Source organism: Pongo pygmaeus, chromosome 10 (assembly GCF_028885625.2).
Source record: "Pongo pygmaeus isolate AG05252 chromosome 10, NHGRI_mPonPyg2-v2.0_pri, whole genome shotgun sequence".
NCBI lineage: Eukaryota > Metazoa > Chordata > Mammalia > Primates > Hominidae > Pongo > Pongo pygmaeus.
The window spans coordinates 65842691-65864319 of NC_072383.2; the positions used below are offsets into that span (position 1 = coordinate 65842691).

Below are 21629 nucleotides of genomic sequence, written 5' to 3' on the forward strand. Positions count from 1 at the left end.
AGGTATTTTCCTGAACATCTGAATTCCATGAAACAAAAATGTGACAGGAATGGAGATATCTTCTTTGAGACCTTTTGGGAACGTGAGAGTGATCATCGTGGTTTTGTGGTGATGCTAACCAAGCAGTGGCAGAGCTTTCCCATGTCACCTCTGCAGCAGCAGGGGGTTTAATTACAGCTCTGAGTAAGTCAGGAGTCATCTGACTTGGACGATGACTAGGCCTTTTACTCACAGTTTCCACAGACATTTTAAAATATTAATCAAAATAATAGAGAAGATACTTATCTAGACTACCATTTTTGACAAGTCATGGCTTCTTAATTATTGAATTCTTATTCTTCAGAGGAGACAGGGAGAGTTGCCTGAATTAGCTCCTAAGTGTATCACCTTCTCATATGCTTTGGTTGTGTAGAATCTGCCCTAATTAAAAATGATTCTTGGAAATGCTTCTGGGATCAGAGACTTTGAAGGGTATTGCATTAATATAAAATAAATTAAAGCAGCTGCCAACCAAAGATATGTTCCCATTTGTCTTTCTCCTTGACCATTCCATTCCCATTAAAATAAACTCTCAATGCTTTTAAAAGAGTTTGTTCCTGGCCTTGCTTTTGGAGAACATGCCCTTTGTTGTTGCACTCTGAAAAGATAGGGAGGCGGTATTCAAGGATAAATCGAACGAATGAATCAGCCTTCTATTCCAGCAGGCATGGGGGCAGGAAAGCTCCAAAGTACACGGAGAACACTCTAAGCATAGTCAGATGGGCTGTGCTCAGGGTTTTACAGACTCATTCACAATTTGGAAGTCATTATCTCAAGCACATCTCTGATGTCATCTCATTAAATAGCAGTCTCATGCTCTCTATTTTTCTTTTTTCTCTTTTTCTTTTTTTTAACTTTGCATGGCAGCTTTGAAAGGGAAGTCAGCTTTATCACCAACAGATATACCCACAGAACGCAATGCTTTACTGCCTTTCTTTTCAATTAATCTTGGTTGTGCTGGCCTAGTGGGGCTGTGTTCTCTGGCGATGCTCCAGGGGTCTCCAGGACTGACCCCATCTACCTGTCATTGCTTCCTTGGTGGTTTGATGATTTCCCTCTGGTTTTTCCTGGCAGCAGCTGCTCTCTTAATTGAAGCCACCTGTTTGGTTGCATGTCCTCCATTCCCCAAGAGGAGCTGAAACTCCACATGGTGCTCCATTGTCAGCTCACCGCTGTCCATATTTGAATTAGATTGCAGAAGAGGAGCACCATATCAGCCTGAATCCAAATTGATCCTGCTGTGAACAAGTGTATATACATATTGCCCTGTATTACAAGTGTGCCTTGATTTAAACAAATTGAAGTATGCAAAAGTATAATTTTAAAAACTGAAATATCCAAGGTGATAGTTCTTAAGAACATATTCCTTGAGGCTGAAGGAAACTTAGAAGCCGCTTAATTCAACCTTTTATCTAATATATAAATTCCTCTTATAACATCCCCTATAAGTGGCTCTCAAGATATTACTTGGCACATCCAGTAATAAGGTATATATCCTCTCAAGAAGTAGTCCTTGCTATTTTCAGAGAGAGAATGGAATTTCCCCTGTATGTCAAACTAAAATCAATCCTACTCTATTTAGCTCATTTTCTTAAATGCTGACACCTGCAACCACATAGAAAAAAATTTCTACCCCAAACTTCAACCATTTAAAGACAACTATATTGCTCCACGAATATTTTTTTTCTCCAGGATATTTGTGGAGCGTTATAGTTTTCAATATTTTCTTATAATATCACGATTTGCAGATCTTTCCTTCCTTCATCATACTGTTTTTTTTCTTCTTCAACAAAATTGTCTCTCTTAAGGTGTGGATCTTAGAAGCAAACCAGTAATCTAAATGCTTAGTGTAGAAGGGACTTATCATTTCCCTTAACCAGAAACTGTCTTCCATGATTATGGTCTAAGATCTTGTATTGGTTAGAGAAAGCCATGTGTGTTGCCTGCTATAGTTTGGATATTTGGCTCTTCAAACCTCATGTTGAAATTTGATCTCTAATGTTGGAGGTGGAGCCTAATGAGAGGTGTTTGGGCCATGGGGCAGATCTCTCCCGAATGACTTTGTGCCTTCCTCCTGTTAATGAGTGAGTTCTTGTTCTATTAGTTCCCAAGAGGGTTCTCCGAGAGCTGGTTTTTAAAAAGAGCCTGACACCTTCCATCTCTCTCTTGTTCTCTCACCATGTGACCTCTGCACACCCTGGCTCCCCTTCACCTTCTGCCATAAGTGGAAGCAGCCTGAAGCCTTTACCAGAAAGCAGATGCTGGTGCCATGCTTCTTGCACAACCTGCAGAACTGTGAGCCAAGCAAACCTCTTTTCTTTATAAGTTACCCAGCCTCAGGTATTCCTTTATAGCAGTACAAAGGGACTAAAACATTGCCCCAATAAACAAACCCCCAAAACTCAACCATAGTAAAAGTTTATTTGCTCACCCCTCCGTTGGATGAGAGTCTGAAGACCATTCTCCATCTCATAGCCAAGCCATTAGGTCCCCATGGCTCCAAGGGTCACTTGGAGCTGTGGAAGTGAGGACTGGAGGGTCGCTCTGATTTTAAAGGCCAACTCTGGGTTACATATTTCATTAGCTAAAACAGTAGATTTCCATGAATTTCCAGAAAGAGGAAATACTATGGGAGACACATAGCTTTGTCTCCACCACTGATCTTATTAGCTTTCTTGCCATTACAGCCTGAAGACATCTTTGAAAACTGGACCCAGCTTATCTACTATCATTCTCACTTAACATGATAATAAATTTTTATACCCACAGGAATCTTTATAAGTCAATATTATTATTTTCATGTTATAAATGAGGAAACTGAGGTTTAGAGAAGTTAAATAGCACAACTGAGCTCACATTTGGGTATTTTACAAAAATTTTTCAAATAACCAACTTTCTTTCCACACTGAAAATTCAAGATGCTAAAGCTCTTATTGCATTCAACATTTAAGAGCCCAAGATATATAGATATTGGCAGAAACTGTAAGAGATCATTCAGTACATTAGTTCTTACCTCTATCTGACCCAATGCCGTCTTTTAATAATTAATAGTTTATAATGCCCTCTTGGTAAACATGAAATAAAATTAATAATAAAATATAATATTCAACAGGCAAAACTAGACTAGAAGAAACTAAGAAAATGAAAGTAGCTGAATTAGTCAATGATTGCTGCATTACAAACCTCAAAATCTCAATGGTTTTAAAAAGTAAATATTTATTTTTCATAAACTTGAAAGTTAATGGAGACACCTTTGCTGAGGTGACTCCGCTCCAGGAGATCCTCATGCTCTTCCTAAGACCAATAGGCAAAATGGAGCACTGTCTTCTGTTGACTATGGCAATAGGAAAAGTAGGAAAAAACAAAGCCTCTCAAGGTGGCATGTGCCACCATACTTAGCTAATAGTTAATTTTTTTTGTAGAGACAATGTCTCATTATATTGCCTTTGTTGGTCTTGAATTCATGGGCTCAAGCGATCTTCCCACCTTGGCCTCCCAAAGTGCTGGGATTACAGGAATGAGCTACCACGGCCTGGCCCAGCTTGGCATTCTTTGGCTTATAGATATTTCACTCTAATCACTGCCTTTATCACTAGGCTCAGGACCAATGCCATGTCATGTCTGCTCACATTTCATGGTCCAAAGCAAGTCACTAAGTCAAGGGGCAGAGAAAGTTACTACCTCGAGTGGGAGGAGTGGCACAGTTACATGGCAAAAAGTATGGATACAGGGAGGGATGGAGAATTGGGTCCCCTAATTGATCTAACTCAATGCCTGAGTATTACTAGTCTTTCAAGACCCTGATCCCCATGCATCCAGCTTCTGTCGGAGCCCTGTATTAGTTTCTAGGGCTGCCATAACTAAGTGCCACAAACTTGGCGGCACAAGCAACAGAAATGTACCCTCTCACAGTTCCAGAATCCAGATATCTGAAATCAAGGTGTCAACAGGTTTCATTCCTTCTAAGGGCTATAAGAATCTGTTCCATGCCTTGCTCCTAGCTTCTGATAATTTGCTGACCATCTTGTCATTCTTTTTTTCTTTTTCTTTTGAGACAGGATCTCTCTCTGTCACCCAAGTAGGAGTGCAGTGGCATGATCTTGGCTCACTGCAACCCCTGCCTTCTGGGTTCAAGCGATCCTCCCACTTCAGCCTCCTGAGTAGCTGGAACTACAGGTGTGCACCACCATGCTTGGCTAATTTTTAAATTTTTTTACAGATGATATCTCACTATATTCCCTTCACTGGTCTTAAACTCATGGGTGGAAGCGATCCTCCTGCCTCAGCCTCCCAAAGTTCTGGGATTACAGGCATGAACTACCTTGGCCTGGCCCAGCTTGACATTCTTTGGCTTATAGACACATCGCTCCAGTCACTGCCTTTATCTTTCCATGGCATTCTTCCTGCGTGTGTGTCTGCATCCTCATTACCCCTTTATGTAAGGACACCAGTCATATTGGATTAGGAGTCCTCCATACTCCAGTATGACCTTAATATAATTACATAACCGATGACCCTATTTCCAAATAAGGTGACATTCAGAGGCACAGGTGTTAAAAACTTGTGATGGCTAATTTTATGTGTCAACTTGGCTGAGCTAAGGGATGCCCAGGTAGCTGGAAAATTTATTTCTGGTTGTGTTCATGATGGTATTTTTGGAAGAGATTAACATTTGAATTCATAAACTGAGCAAAGAAGAACCACTCTCCCAAGTGTGGTTGGGCATCCAATCCACTGGGACATCCATCTTCTCCTGCCCTTGGACATCAGTGCTCCTAGTTTTTGGGCCTTCAAACTCAAATTGGGACTTACACCATTGGCTGTCCTGGTTCTCTGGCCTGTAGGCTTGAATTGGAACTATACCATTAGCTTTCTGGGCCTCCAGCTTGCAGATGGCAGATGGTGGGATTTCTTATCCTTCATAATCACGCAAGCCAAGCCCTCATAATAAAGCTGTTTTTATATATCTATATTTTAATCTATATCTTATTGTTTCTATTTCTCTGGAGAACCCTGACCAACACAGACTTTAGCATATAAATTTGCAGGGCAGGAGGTGGGACACAATTCAGCCCCTAACAACCCCCAACTAATTTTGAAGTGTGAAGGGAATGAGATGGCAGAGGGGAAGTAAAGGCAGGATCACTGTGCTAGTACCTACTAGTCATAAGCCTGGTTGAAAATAAAACAAAAGGAAATGTTTGCATAGTAGAGTCCAGAGGAGATAAGAGGAGGTGAAATCACATGCATTGGTGAGAGATTTGTCTTTACAAGCAAAACAAATTTTAAAAAACTAATAAAACACAAATTTTAGAAAACCATTTATATTCTCTGACAGGACAACTTTTATCTTACAGATGAAGTATTCATTAACACACACTGGGTGCCTACTGTGTGTCAGGCGTATTATCTTCGATCCCACAATAACTTGAAAGGCTGGCACCACTATCTTCACTTTATATGTGAGAAACCTGAAACCAAGAGAAATCAGAAAAATAGTTCAGCTCATAGTTTATAAAGCATGAGGTTGTCAAACCCAAGCATGCCTGTTTCATCTCAACCACTTGTCTGTTGTTGAGTTACTGCTGCTTTTACAGAACTTGAGAAAATCCCAGATGTCATTGATTAGGAAATGATGTCCTGAAATCCCTCCTGTTTGGTCAGTGTTTTCCGTGGGATAATAAATAAGGGGACAGCTTGATTACCCTTTTTTTTTTCTTTTTTGGCCTCTGAGGTCCACCTTTAGGAACACCTTTAATCATAAATTCTTAACACTTTACCTCCTCCAGGTAGAATAGTAAAATTTCTCCTCTTGTTCTTGAGACCTTTTCCAGGCTTTCCTTATAACAGTCATCGTGTACTAATCAATTTGCTTATTTGTGCTTTCCTTTCTAATTCAACTGAAGTCCAGAATTTTCTTTTGTCTTTGTATCTCCAATGCCTAATATAGTGACTGACACATGTTGGGGGAGGGACTTAGTGGGAGATGATTGGATCATGAGGGCGGTTTCCCCGTGCTGTTCTCCTGACAGTGAGTGAGTTCTCACAAGATCTGATGGTTTTATAAGGGACTCTTCCCCCTTCAATCTCTCTCTCTCTTTCCTGCTGCCTTGTGAAGAAGGTGCTTGCCTCCCCTTCTCCTTCCACCATTATTGTAGATTTACTGAGTCCTCCCCAGCCATGTGGAACTGTGAGTCAATTAAACCTCTTTCCTTCTAAATTACCCAGTCTTGGGTGTTTATAGCAGTGGGAAAACAGACTAATGTATCAACATACGCAAACAGAATTTGCATATGTTGGAGACAGAAAATCTCTCTCTCTCTCTTTCCCTCTTTCTCTTTCTCTCCTATTAATTCAATTAATTTTCTCAAGAACCCTGTGAGGAACATGCTCCTATTGCCCACATTTTGCAAAAAACACTGAGATTTAGCAAAACGAAGTATCTTGTCCAAAGTCACCCATCTAAGAAGTGGAAGAGCCAGTCAAGGCCCTTGGTCTGCCCGTGTCTGCCAGTGCTCTTGATAACACAATATGGAAAGTGCCCTTTAACAATGATTGGCAGTCAGTTAATTACTTTAGAATTTCATTCTAACCTTAGAAAACCTTCCCTCTCCTTTTCCAATAACGGATATAAAATAGAGGAACCTCATTTGTGTTGAGGACAGGAACCCGACACTTCTGTCTGTGTCAATAGTCTCTGGCTCAGTGACTACCATATATGGGTGCTCAGTAAATGTGTAGGAGCCCAATACATGACATGTTCAATCATTATGCTAGAGGTGACTTGGGCACAGAGGGCCAGGGTGACCTTTCCAAGATCAAACCCTTGCCTCTTGGCTGAAACCCTAATCCATCTCTAGAACCTGGGGATATATATTATATAATGTTCTATAAACTTTATATAATTTGTTCTCATGATACTTGCTTGGGTAAGTATGAGAATTATTTCCATTCACATGCAAAAAAGGTGGTCTTGGAGAAATGCTAAATGACTTGCCCAAATTCACATAGCTAGTAAGTGGCAGAGCTAAACTTTAGACCCAGGTTTCTTCCTCCCCAGTCCCTCTGTATTTTCTCCAGCGTAGTCTACCAACAAACCAGCACTGTTTACTTGGAGATTTTCAAACTGGCCACGACGTGGCTTGTTGAGGCCACACACATATAAAAGAGGGAGGGAGCTGTATTCTTTACTCTGTGCCAGATTTTGCTCAGATATGAAAATAAAGCTACTGAAAACTGTAGAACAGAAGCTGTTGAAACTTTTTCCTCAAAGACTGGGAATAGGTCTTTAATAATCCAGACACATGCTGCAGTCCAGTTTATCTACAGCCGGGAGTGTATTTGCAGGATAGCAATTAGCTGTGGTCTCTCCAGTCAAGGAACATGATTAACCTAATTAGCCACTAATGTCACCAAATGCATGACCTGAAAAGGCAGGCAGGGGCTGCCCAAGCTGGAATAGCCAGCCACCAACAGTAGTTTAGAGTACCTCATACAGAGGAGACTTATTTCAGTAGCATTTCAATTAAACACATCACTAAATCATACAGACACGTGCAAATATAAAGATGCAAATTTGAAATACAACACTTTCTTGTAGGTGATTTTGGGACTGAAACAGGGGACTGAAACTTCACACAACCACTGTTTTGTCCCTGGTGGATTCCTAGGGAGTATCTCAGTGCCTTGCACTCAATACTGTTTACTGAGTAAAGGAATCAATGAGTAAAAACATGTTCTTATGAAAGCAAAATCACCTATAAAGCTACATACATCTCTAATTCTCATTTGGTTTTAGCTTCCCCTTTGCAATTAAAAGTCTACCTTCATTTCCATGCATATCAACCAATATCCCCCAACAAAAAAAGAAAGTTGCATGAAAAAAATAGAAAAGCTGTGAATCTCCACCATGTCCCAGATTTTCCAAATAATCCTGCCATTCGGAAGCCTGTTCATAGCCCCAAAGTACTGAAAGGCCTTGCAAAATTCTCATAGGTGGAACAGCAGGAAGCATCTAGAGCCGTCTCAGAAGGAGCCTTCTGCTTCCAGAAATAAAGTCACACATTCACAGGTGCTTCCTGTTTTTTCAAACACCTTGCCCACCTCCTGCACACCAAGCGTGGATTCTGCAAAACGTGAGCCCAACAGGAAGCTGCCTGCAATTTCAGGTAGCTTTTCTGACTCTTAAAGAGATCTCAAGTACACTTTGAGAGAAATGCCAGCAAAAGCTGTAGTCACTTGGGAAGGAATAAGTCTGGAAGAAAAAGATACAGCGAACTAGCACAACGAGGGTGAGAACATTTTTCATGAAAACGCTGTCTGTAAATTACATTTTTAAACAAATAAATGTGTTTTCTTTAGGTTTTTAGCTCCTGTGGGTGGAATTAGGAGAAATGACTGTAAGTGGGTGGTGTTTGTCATATCTCTGCTGTGAGGGAGGAAGAAGAAGGAGGAAGGCTGGGGTGGAGAGGAGGAAGGAGACCCGCATGGCTGGAATGTCTCCACTGAGCTCAGGGGGATGAATTCCTCTGAGACTTCTTCTATTTCAGGAAGCTCACAAACCCTTCCTGAGATCTCAGAATAACCTTGAAAAGAACATGTAGAACATTGATTAAGTTGTGAGAGTGTTTACAGTAAGCTTTGATTGAACTATTCTAGGGAATTTCATTTTAACATGGTCACAGGTGGATGAGTTGGGAAGAAAATGCCATGGGCGCTGTACTCAGTTTTAAAATGAATTCAGAGAAGTTGTTCAAGGTGATGAGTGCCATGTCACATATCATAGGTCTTGGATAATTTAGGGTGATTTTTTCATTGTAATTAAAACTACTAATTGCATAATTACTGCTAACACTACTGGTTCGGTTCCAAGTATGTATTCTTACATTTGCTTTTGTTTTGTTCTATATTTTCCCATCCATATTGCCAAATTAAGTTAAATCATGTAAATAATTTTGCTTATTAAATTGACTTCCTAATGTTCTTTTTTTCTGAAATGAAACTAAAAACAATATCTACAAAGTTAAGCTTCTTCAACTTAACTGGTAAAAGGGCTTCATGGGAGAATCTTCCTCAGCTGAAATTCAAAGAAATGTCTTTAACCTACAATGGTCAGAACTGGTCCATATAAATCCTCCCTGAGCTCACCCTTAGCAGTGAATTAAGGGAACAAAGTTAAGAGCGATTAACTTTGTTTTGCTTGTGGTAACTAAGAGCGATTAACTTTGTTTTGCTTGTGGTAACAAAAATAGAAACATCTGAACATCTTATATGACCAATAGAAGCTTTCTAATCCTTTTTTAAAGGAAACTTTATACACCTAAGAGTTTGAAATACAGTAATACTTTTTTTTTTTTTGAGACGGAGTCTCACACTGTCGCCCGGGCTGGAGTGCAGTGGCACGATCTCAGCTCACTGCAACCTCCGCCTCCTGGCTTCAAGGGATTCTCCTGCCTCAGCCTCCCAATGGCTGGGATTACAGGTGCCTGTCACCACGCCTAGCTCATTTTTTGTATTTTCAGTAGAGATGGGGTTTCCCTATGTTGGTCAAGCTGGTCTCAAACTCCTGACCTCGTGATCCACCCGCCACGGCCTCTCAAAGTGCTGGGATTACAGGCACAAGCCACCGCTACATAAATAATTTTTTTTAAACTTTAAACTCTGTTCTACACCAGAAATTATTTATCTTCCACCTGCCCTATGTGGTTTGGTGAAGCACCATGTCACCATGTGCATATGGCTATTAAAGATCCAATATGCACATGCTATAGTTTCAGACAAGTTGCTGTCCAGAAAGAACCTGACATCCTCTCCGGACACACACATATCACAGTAAAATGGTACCAGATAATGGCAAAGGAGGGGTGGAGTCTAGTCTTGGTTCTATTATTTACCATGTATCTCTAGGTTTCCATTTTCTCATCAGCAAAAAGAGGAAATTGGATTATGTGTTCTGTAAAACTGCTCCTAGCTTTAAAGTGTATTGATTATTAGGTTTTAAGAAGACCTGAAATAAAAGACAGCACATGCTAAGTGGCAGATGAGCTGCTATAATGGTTCTGAAAAGGAAGCGACTGCATAGGGTTGAAGCATCTGGGAAAGCTCCCGTGAGGTTGAGAGGTGTGGCTGGCTCTAGAAAATGGGCAGAACCTAAGAAGGTGGAGATGAGGGGGAGCAGTTCACAGGGCACACTCAGGAGACCAGGGGATGCTTGACTGTGGCTAGATCCGGACAGATCCCCGATGCACATGTGAGTGCTAGAGAAAATCTTGTTCCTTGCCACCTTAATGAATGAGGATAATAAGATCACTTGTGGGAAAGTTTTAGTAGCTAAGACTGCTGATCCAATGGGCAAAGCATCTTCAAAGGAAAGCCAGCAAGATGGGCTGCGTTAAACCCAGAACTTTTGCCAAGGCTCTTTGGCTTCTCCGCACCAGGGAGGTCTCAGTCAGTACTTCGTACTGCAACTATGCCCTCACATGACTCCTCTCTTTTAAATAGCTGGAAGTCCCTTAAATAGGTTCAAAAAACAAGAATTCCTAAAAGAAAACCATGCAAATTCTGCCATCTCTTAGCTCTGTGACCTTGAAAAGTTTGTTTTAAATGAAATAGCTCAAGGATAGAGAAAATTATCTAGAATGAAATGATAAGTGCCCATATGCTTGTCATCCAGCTTTGTTACATGTTATTGCTCGTAGTTATTTTCTCATAGTTATTTCAGATTTTTCACAAGGAATGAAAGGTTAAAGTTGACACTAATTATGTACTACCTTTCAAGCCAATTCTCTTCCTCTCTCTCTCTTTCTCTTTCTCTCTGTCTCTGTATCCAGGAGTAAACACATTTTGAATTTGATATTTATTGTCCCGTGATGTTTCTGTATTTATGCTCCACAGACACCAACAAATAATATTGAGTATTGTTTTGTGTCCCTAGATGTTATATGAATGGTATCATACTTTGCATTTCTTTTAATATCTTGCTTTGGTAATTCACCATTAAATTTTTGAGGTTTATCCATGTTGATACACATTATTTTCACTGCTACATAGTATTCCACTGAATCATTATTCCAAAATTTATCAATCTATTTTCTTGTTAATGGAATCTTGGGTTGTTTAAAAGATCTTTCTATCTCGAATAATGTTGCAACATTGCCCTCTCACATGTTTCCTCCACATAGGTCAAAGCTTACCTAGGAGCCATTGGAGGACACATATACCGCTGGTTTTGGAAGGTATTATATAACTGCTCTGTCCTTTTCTAACAGTGACAGCTTCCAATTCTCTACATCCTTGCCCACGTGCAACATTTTAATCCTTTTCAATTTGATAGGTATACTATTTTAATGTACGTTTACATGCTATAAAAGGCTTTTATGCTCCATTGTACAGAATACTAAAGTGAAATCTTTATTTCTCTTGCTACATAGCCCAGTCTAGTTCCTTTTAGGACTAATCTAATTCCTTTCAGTTTATGGTATTTTGGTTACCAAATTAGACACTGTTTTTCTTTGAGTAAATATATCTCAAAGCAAGTGTTGACTTTGCACAGTAACAAAGAAACGTAAATTGTTTGCAAAACTAGAGATAATATCACTGTGCCAACTTTAAGATTCAGAAAACATCCCTTGATTTCATATCCAATTTTCTTTCCCTTTGGTCCTCCCACCAGTTGATAACCACCATGAACAGTCAAAATACTGCATGCAAAATTATATTTGTGACATTTGCAGCTTGACTTAAGAAAATGAAGTAGCTGAAAATCTGAGAAATATGTCCTCTTGTCACTTTCCTCTCCTTGTGCAGTGGTGAGGGATTTCAGACACAAACAGGTCCCCATTAGGCTCGAATCACTTTGATAAATCTCTGATAAGCATCAAGGTTCTGGGGCTTTTTACAGAAAAGAATTTCTTTTTCTTTATTTTTTAATTTCTGAATTTCATTGGGCAGATGAAAGTTCCCCTGTTTCTTTAGAAAATCACCCTCTGTTTTTTATGCAGTTCATGATGTACTTTCTTCTTTCACTCGGACAGGATTTAGAAGAGCAATCTGGCATTCATCTCAGTGAAAGCATCAAAATATCTAACACTGTCACATCATCAAATAGAACACTATATAGTTATAAAATACACATCCTAAACCATTTATAAAAGGTCATTGAGGAATCTTAAGTGATCTGAAAAATGTTCATGAGATAAGGCTCAGGCAGTGGAAATAAACTATATGTATATGTGCATATCAAAAATAGTTCCATCTCTATCTTTCGATCTGTTTATCATCAATCTATCTAGATAAAAGAAATATACAAAAATATTAACAGTGAATATCTTCCAGTGAAGAGACCATGAATTATTAAACACTTAAAAATATATTTCTGATTTTCCAATAGTTCTACCATGAACATATATTATTTTTATGACCTAAAATGATTAGAACAAAAGGCACTTATTAATAAAAAAGATAATGTAACAAAGTTCTAATAAGACATAGTCTTATAGTATGGAGGCTTGATAAAGAAATTTAATATATTCAGTTACTTTTCTTTTGACTTTCCTTTTATTTTTCTTTTTGCAAACTCTTTCTGAGTTGAACATAGGTTTGGGAAAATAACAGAATTGTAACTTTCCACATACATTTTTTAAACATACGTTTAGTAAATTTAGACATGTACAAGCATGTCTAAATGGTAGCCTGCTGTGGTTTATTTGCATAAAGGGCAGAGGGTCTCAGTAATAACAAGTTATTATTTTCTTAAGGTTGATGGTTAATACCATCATGTTCCCCTAAAAACCTCACTCATTGTGGCATGGGGGAATAATTTAACCTTCCAAGCATTGGGAGGCATGTCAGTAGAGGAAGGCAGTCATCATCACAGGAGAGTTGTTGTGCACAGGTTGAATTGGGGTTGTCCTTTGGCTAAAGAACTCAGTTGCACCTTCATACAGTGACAACAAGCTTCCTGCCCTCCTTCAGAGAAGAGCCATGGCCCTCAGTAGAGGGAGCTATAACAGAGAATGAGTTAAATGAATGCTTTATTAACCAGTGTTGGTTCAAATCAATAAGTCACACAGTGCCCAGTTTCATTCATATCCATCAATGCATCGTTATATCCACGTGGAAGCACAGCAAGGAAGGACAGTAGGTGGATGATGTTGTGGGGATCTCCTACCCCTCCTGAGTTCCTATTACATCTATTATAATCACAATCGTACACTTATTTCTTGAGTAAACAAATCTGGAGATTTTTTAAATACTCTGCTTTATCCTAACTTGGTAAAACCCCTATACACAATTACCTAAAACTAGGGGGAGAATTTAAATACAGCTTTCAAAGCAATTTAGCAATTGTGTATGAAATGGCCACACAATATGTCTGGCACTATTCTAAACATTGTAAGGCTGAAGAAATAAGACACTCCTCCAAAAAGAACATCTTAGGATCTTATCTGCATGATGAAATAGATGTACATGAAGCACACAAACAACATTACATGTTCTAGGAGGTACAGTAAGATGAAGCATCATAAGTGATGAAAGTGATCTACTGCAGATTTAAAGTATGGACCCTGGAACTGGCTTCCCTGAATTCCAATCTCAGTTCATTTTATTATTGGCTGTGTTTAAAGAAACTTAGGCAAGTTACCTAACCTCTTTATGCCTCAGTTTCCTCATCCAGAAAGTGGTGAAACTAATATCTGTTTTATAAAGTAAATTGTATATAATATGCTTACAAGAGTGTCTTAATACACAGATGAAGCTCAAGAAACAATTACTTTTATTACTATCAAATGTCAAGAAAACTAGTTTAGAGACTACATATGATATGTAGAAAATATTTATTGCCAGGGTTGGACCAGGCTTTTGAAAGAAAGTGCCTTTTAGAAATGGCAGGGTGGGCTGAGAGTGGTGGCTCACGTCTGTAATCCCAGCACTTTGGGAGGCCGAGGTGGGGAGAGCACGAGATCAAGAGATCGAGACCATCCTGGCCAACATGGTGAAACCCCATCTCCACAAAAAATACAAAAACTAGCTGGGCATGGTGGCGCGTGCCTGTAGTCCCAGCTACTCGGGAGGCTGAGGCAGGAGAATCGCTTGAACCCAGGAGGCAGAGGCTGCAGTGAGCTGAGATTGTGCCACTGCACTCCAGCCTGGTAACAGAGTGAGACTCCATTTCAAAAAAAAAAAAAAAGGGCTGCGCACTGTGGCTCACGCCTGTAATCCTAGCACTTTGGGAGGCCGAGGCGGGCAGATTACGAGGTCAGGAGATCGAGACCATCCTGAATAACATGGTGAAACCCTGTCTCTACTAAAAATACAAAAAATTAGCCAGGCATGGTGTCACACGCCTGTATTCCCAGCTACTCGGGAGGCTGAGTCAGGAAAATCACTTGAACCCGGGAGGCAGAGGTTGCAGTGAGCCAAGATTGCGCCACTGCACTCCAGCCTGGGTGACAGAGTGAGACTCGGTCTCCAAAAAAAAAAAAGAAAAAAGAAATGGCAGGGTGAGATATTCAAATAAAACTTTCAGGTTGCCTTTTACAAAAGACTGAGGATTATTTATCCCAACAAATGCAAAATCATTTCCATAAAGAGTAGAGAATATAAGTGGTAGGAAGAAATATATCAGTTGATTATTTTCTTTAAAACAAGAATCTCAGATCACTCATTTGACATTTCTCTTCAGAGTTTGAAAAGTTCATGATGGCTCACAGCTGATGATAGTGGCAATCTTAAGGATACAGAAAGCTCATTCCTCATGCAGGGAAGAAGAAAATATTCTAAAGAAGAGATAAGCATATTCCATGAAATCAAAAAAGGTAGGAAAACAATATTTATTCATTAACTCCTTCACTCACTCAACAAACATACATTTAGTGCCTACTATGTGTTAGGCATGGTACCAGAATCTGGAATCCAAAATTAAATAAGTCTCTGTCCTGAAGAGTTTACAAGACAGGGCAGTAAGAAAGTGATCAAAATACCGTATGATAACAATTAGTACAAGGCATGGAGCCGAGCCTGGATAGTAAAGCAGAAGCCATGCGAATGAGTTTTCTCTTTATTCTGATACAAATGTGAATCCATTGAAAGATTTAAACAAAGAGAATGCCATCTAACTATTTTCATTCTTAAAAGATCATACTTGTTGTGTAGTGAGAACAAATTGAATGGTGAATCAGAGCTGAGATTTTACTTTTATAACTACAAAATCTTGTATAGTTTTCTATGTCTATAAAGTACAATGAGTTCACACCCTCTTAAATCTATGTAGCTGTGGGTCCCCTCCAATGCTATTATTCATCTAGCAGTCTGCCTTCTGCTCCCACTCATTTCCCTACAATGAATAACAGAACTGCAAGTAGACAAAAAAGGATGGAGAATGAACTTGGTTTCTCTCTTTCAAATGGAAGCTAGCAGAAAAGCTCAGGAACTCACACCCTGAGGAGAGGGTAATATGCAGTGGTTAATAACATAGGATATTGATTTAAAAACCAGTGTTGTCCATTGCTCATTCTGTGACCTTAGGCAAACTTGTCAATATTTCTGGTCTCAATATCTTTACTTCATGATGGTAATAAAGTTATTTCTATCTTTTATTTGTCAGACTCAGCTAACTACTGTAAGAAATAAATCAAATCTCAGAGGCTTAACACAATAAAAATGTATTTCTGGTTCAAGTTAAGAAAAGGCATTAACTAAAACAATAAGATAAGTTATAATATAAAATAGCAGGATAAAAACATTACATAGATAACTTGTTATTTTATATACATAAACAATGATTATTTAGGAGATGTAATAACAGAAAAACCCTCATTTATAATAACAACAAAGAACATGAAACACTTAAATAAACTTAAAAGGAAATGTGCAAAAACCGTATGAGGAAAGCATTTCTGAAAGACATAAAACACTGAAGAAGAGCCAAGAAAACACTTAAAAAGAAAAACTAGGAGGAAGAACTAGCCCTATCACTCATTAAAACATACTATAAAGTCTTCATAATTAAGAGTGTGGGATGCAGGTGCATGACTAGGCAAACGAACTGACAGAATAAATTAGAAAGCCCATAAATAGACTCAAGTACATATGGAAATTTAGCATATGATAAGTGACATCACAAAATTACTGGGGCAAGCAAATTTTAATAGATGGTTCCGGGACAACTGGATAGCTATTGGGAATGAAATAAGTTTAGATCCATATCTCACACCATATATAAGCATAAAGACCCAATGAAAAAGAGATATAATATAAATGTAAAACAAAAAAAATTTTAAAAAATAGCAGAAGAAAACATGAGTGAATTTCTATTTAATGTTGGTATAGGGAAAGATTTTCTAACCATGACTCAAAATCCAGAGGCAATTAAAAAAAAAATTGACAAGTGGCCACATAAAAATAAAAATTTTTATGCATGGCAAAAACACCATAAATAAAGTCAAACAACAAACAAACTTTAAAAAAATGCTTGCAAAATTAATCTTTCTATAATAAAGTACATATTCTGCTAATATACTAAAAACTCCTAAAATTGAAAGAAAAGGGATTTTTAAAAAAATTGAACTAGGTAAAGAAACAAGAGTAGACAATTCACAAAAAGATATATAAAAAAACCTCATAAGAGCAAAAAATGTTTAATATCATTCATAACTAGTGAAATGCAAATTAAAACTTTATAGGAATATTATTTTTCACCTATCAGATTGGCAAAAAAATTAAAAATATGGCAGTCGTCTGTAGGGAAAGAGATACCCTCACACATTGCTGGTGACAATGTCAAGTGGTACAAGCTTTTTAGAGGGAAATTTGGTAATGCCTAAGAAACTACATATACACTTATTTTTTAATTCAGCAATCCCACTTGTAGGAATTTACGCAGAAGATACACCTCCAATAAGGCAAAAATATATTTGCACAGGGTTATTAATTGTGACATTGTTGTTATTGCAAAATATTGGAAACAATGTAAATATCTGAACACAAGAGAGTAGTTAAACAAATTGTGTACCTCTACAGGCTCTAAGAGAAAATAAAATAGAAGACTGGATTCCTGTGAAACTATTTGGATTGTTTTTCAGAACACAATCCAAATAGGTTTTTCTTAAGTAAAAAAGAAAAAAGACAAAGTGCAAAAGAATATCTATTATATGTCAACTTTTATGAAAGACAGACCAAAAAAAAAAAAAGAAAAAGAAAAAGAAAGAAAACCACAAAGGTTAACCCAGGAACTAAGATTGCTTATATACAGGGATAACAGGAAGGAGTCAGGGTGCAGGGGATGATGGGGTGGGAAAGGAACACTTCTCTGAGTATAACTCTTTCTACAGTTCTGACTTTTAGAAACCATGGTAATGTTTCATATACCAAAAATATAAATAAATGACTAAAATCAAGCAGGGTGAAGGGAGAACCCAAAATTCAATACAAACAATAACAAATGAGCCTAACTCAATTACAAACCACACTGAAGGGGATAAGGAAGAAAAGAATGAACCGAAGACAACTTTGAAACCCAATGTATTATTATATACATGTATTATTAATACAATGTACATATTATATACTCTAAGACCAAAGACCAACAGGAATGTACACAAACATTGTACACTAGTTTGCAAGCTCCCCAGCCCCAAAGAGGCATTGGTTAGTAATTATAAACCCAGTTAATGTTTATTTTAGGATTGTGCAAATAAGTAAATAATATTTGGATAACAAGAGGAAGATTTCTTACTTTTAGAGAAATGAGTTACTAGTGAGGAAAGGAGGAAGGCTAGAATCAACCCTGTAGTATTGGACTGAAATCAAATGTATTGGTATGAACTGATGGTGATAGATAGATGATAGATAATAGATAGATAGATAGATAGATAGATAGATAGATAGATAAGATAGATATAAACAGGAATCAAATGTATGAACTCATGGTGATAGATAAACGATAGATAATAGATAGACAGATGATACAGAGATAGAGACTTAGATTATGTGTATGTACACATGTTTATTATAAACAGATTTTCATCTAGCTTTGTCTGATGAGAGGGCCTAAAGGAATGACACCAGTAGCAATGAACACAAAGAGCACCTAGATCTTGCTTTCTAGATGACATTATTTAATAAAAGAAACCAAGGATCCTTGAGAAATGACTGAGCTCATGGCTGGGGCAGGGAAAGTACTGTGTAAGATTATCCTGGAACATCTTGTGCCAGAAAGAAAAGAAGTAGTAAGAACAAAATGGTGGACACATGTTGAAAGGACACAGAAGCCAACTTGAAGGGGCCCCCAGTGGTCAATTCTGAGCCAATTTGAAGAACAAAGTAAACTATGGTAATAATGGAGTATAGCATATAGAATAAAATAAGTATTCATGACTGCATACTGATATACTTCAATAATGAAATAACTAGCAAATGGGAGAGAAGGGAAAGCTCTTCTTTACAGTAGACTTATAATTAACAAGTGTCAAATAAATTATTAAAGGAAAAAAATCACTAGTTGGCGATGAGTGGGGCAATATATAAGAAGCAGGATATTTACATAGTCCTAAAGTCTCCCTCTACGAAGTCCTTATTAAATACAAAAGTAAAAACAGTTCCTTTACAGTGGAGCAGTCTGGCAGACACTACCTTTACCAAGTGTTGAAGGCTAACATCACCAATAATAAGAAATATTCAACAAAATGGACCCATGATATATGCACTGAGAAGCCCACAATATCGCTTCTGTGATAGTCTTACCAAATATGTATAAGCTGAATTTAATCAATATTACCCTAATCATAATCTGGATCTTGGCTATAAAATAGGCATTAATGTGATAATTGGCAAATGTTGAATAAGGTCTGGGGTTAGTTAATAGCATAATATCAATGTTAGTTTCTTGATTTTGAAAATTATACTGTGGTTAAGTAAAATATTAACACTTGGAGAAGTTTGGTAAAAGGTATATGGGAGTTCTGTGTACTGGCAACTTTTTTTAGTCTGACATTATTTCAAAATAAAAAGGTAATAAAAATATTAAAAAGAAAGAAAAGGTATTTAAAAACATTTCTACCTATGGTTACAAAACTTCATTTTAAAAGAGATAACTTAACACCCTCTCAAAATACATTTTCTTCTCAAAATAAAAATGCTGGCCACATGCAGTGACTCATGCCTGTAATCTCAGTATTTTGGGAGGCTAAGGTCGGAGGATGGAGAATAGCTTGAGGCCAGGAATTCGAGTCCAGCCTGGACAACATAGTGAGACCCTATCTCTATAGAAATAAAAATAAAAAACTAACCAGGCATCGTGGTGCACACCTGTAAGTCCCAGCTTTGAGAAGGCTGAGATGGGAGGATCGCTTGAGCCCAGGAGTTTCAGACTGCAGTGAGCTGTGATTGCACTAATGCACTCCAGACTAGGCCACAGAAGAAGGCCTTGTCTCTTAAAAAAAAAAGTTAAATACATTCTTAAAAAATACACATGAAAAACATATTTATTCCATAAATTCTCCCCCAGATCAATACGTTCCTTTGCTCTGACCCATTGTTTTATTTTTTTCTGCTATTGTTCATATTTTCAGAGGATATGACCTGGGTAATGAAGTAATTTTTTTGTAAATTAATCCTAGTTATAATTTTACCTCAGTGAATTTGAGCATCTTAGAGTCAAATTTTATGTACAGATATATGTTTTTCTAGGCAACAGATTTAGGGAACTTCATTTCTATTCAAAAAGCCTAGGTATAAAGCCCTGGCATCCTTACTCTATAAAGGATAGGCCTATTTTATAGACCACAAGACTCATCACTACTCAATAGTTACCTCACATTCCCAGTGTCAAACCAGAGCACACGCATACACACATATATACTTGCACATACGTACACATATATACTTGCACATACATACACACACACAATGTATATATATGTGTGTGTATATATACATTTTCAATAACTTGCTAATCATGATGAATGCTGTCTTAACTTTTTTTCAAACAAAAGTTCTCACATATTTGTTACTGAACCAACCTAGTGCAGAGCACAGAAACAAAGATAAAACATTTTTTCATTAAAACATGTCCCACAGTACAGATAGTGGCAACGTTTCCAAGTTGATATGGTAAGATGCCAGTGACCCCAGTACAGCATGAATCTGAGTGTCATCTCATGTGCAAGTCCTTACAGACCCAGCTGAGTCTTCTCCAATGTCTCCTGTTGGAGTTGTACGTGCTCTTATTACCAGTTTTCATCTGATTCCACTAGGGAATGGGATGATTTTGCTTTTGTTTCTTGGCCAAAAATCGCTTGATACTGAAAAACTTGCGAGCAGACATAGTGAGGAATGGAGTCAACCGCATACACCACAATGGCAGAGAAAGGGAGAGACCCATCTTATTTTATTTTAATGAAATATTTTGCTTTGGAGAATTCAAAGAAAAATATAGGAGGTCACCTGATTTTACCACCAGAGGGCATAAGACATTAAGAAGTAGGGCAAACAATGCCCACTTGCTCGTGAGATTCTCTGATTTCATGGTTTGAAATCTCTAGGTGGCTATTTCAAAAAATGAACTCAAACCCTAACCTGAACCAGAACACAGACCTAAAAACAAAGGTTTAATATTCTGCTACTGAAACATACCAGGAGGGAAAGCAGTTCACAGCATGCACTGAGGGCCACAGACAAATAAGCTACCTGCAAACGAGGATAGGAAAAGATTAGGAGGGAAAAGCTATCTTTTTAAAATCCTCAACCATGTTCTCAAAAATGTAATTTATTTACATTGTTAATTACATTATTGATTTAGGTTAAACATTGAAATAGGCTGGCAGCGTTAAATTTGATATTTCCTCTCCTGGTGATGTTTGAGAAAAATATTACCTGGTTAATGCAATCTTATCTAGCAAAACAGGGGTGAGCTGGTCTAGAATCAATGAGACCAAGGTCTTGAGTTCAAATTGTGTGTGTATCGGTGAACCTCTCTCTAAAACAGGGCCAAGCCCTCCTCCTAAACCAGCAAATGCACACGGTGGGTCATGGGGGGAGTGATGAGAGAGCACACATGTGCATAGCACAGACCCAGCACTGCCCTGGAGAACTCAAAATCAAACTGCACATTCTGTTGATGTTGTATCAATGGACTCTCCGCATAGATAGTATTTGGATCTCAGAGTCAGATAATTTAAATTTCTCCTATTCCTCTCACCACCCTCCCCTCAGCTCCCACCTTTTACATTTCTATGTTCTTCCCCACCTAAGCCCTTACCCTTTTAAAAATCTTTGATGGGGTGCATACATGGAAAAGGGGGTGGATTACTTATTTTAATGAGTTAAAAATTATTTTAATTCTGCCAATAGTTTTCCAGAGTAGAAGCAACTTGGATGGGCAGGAGATTTAGACATAGACCCAACTGGTCTATCTCTATTTTCTGCATGAGATGGCACCTTACCCATTACAAGGATATCATTTCCTGCCTGCCCCCTTGCTTAAAAATCTCTGGAGCTCATTTCATAGATGAGGACTTTTGAGGGAAACTGCATCTTATTTGGAATTAACATGATATTACTATATCCAAAGGAGCCTTCCTGGGTTTGAGGAT

The 21629-nt window shown here is 38.0% G+C and overlaps 1 protein-coding gene across 4 annotated transcripts in view; it reads left to right on the plus strand.

The window, feature by feature from the left end:
* The window catches only part of LOC129010021 (uncharacterized), a 92881-nt gene that overhangs the window by 52646 nt on the left and 18606 nt on the right, over window positions 1-21629 (plus strand). Inside the window, exons 1-3 of one of the 4 annotated variants that reach the window (XR_008492908.2) lie at window positions 8250-8330; window positions 11220-11273; window positions 14723-14855. The exons of 1 other annotated variant lie outside the window; for it this stretch is intronic. The gene's annotated coding sequence lies outside the window, so the exon portion shown is untranslated. Of the gene's footprint in view, window positions 1-8197; window positions 8331-11219; window positions 11274-14722; window positions 14856-21629 lie in introns of those variants that run through there. 2 more of the 4 variants (XR_008492907.2, XR_010122768.1) reach the window with 2 other exon arrangements.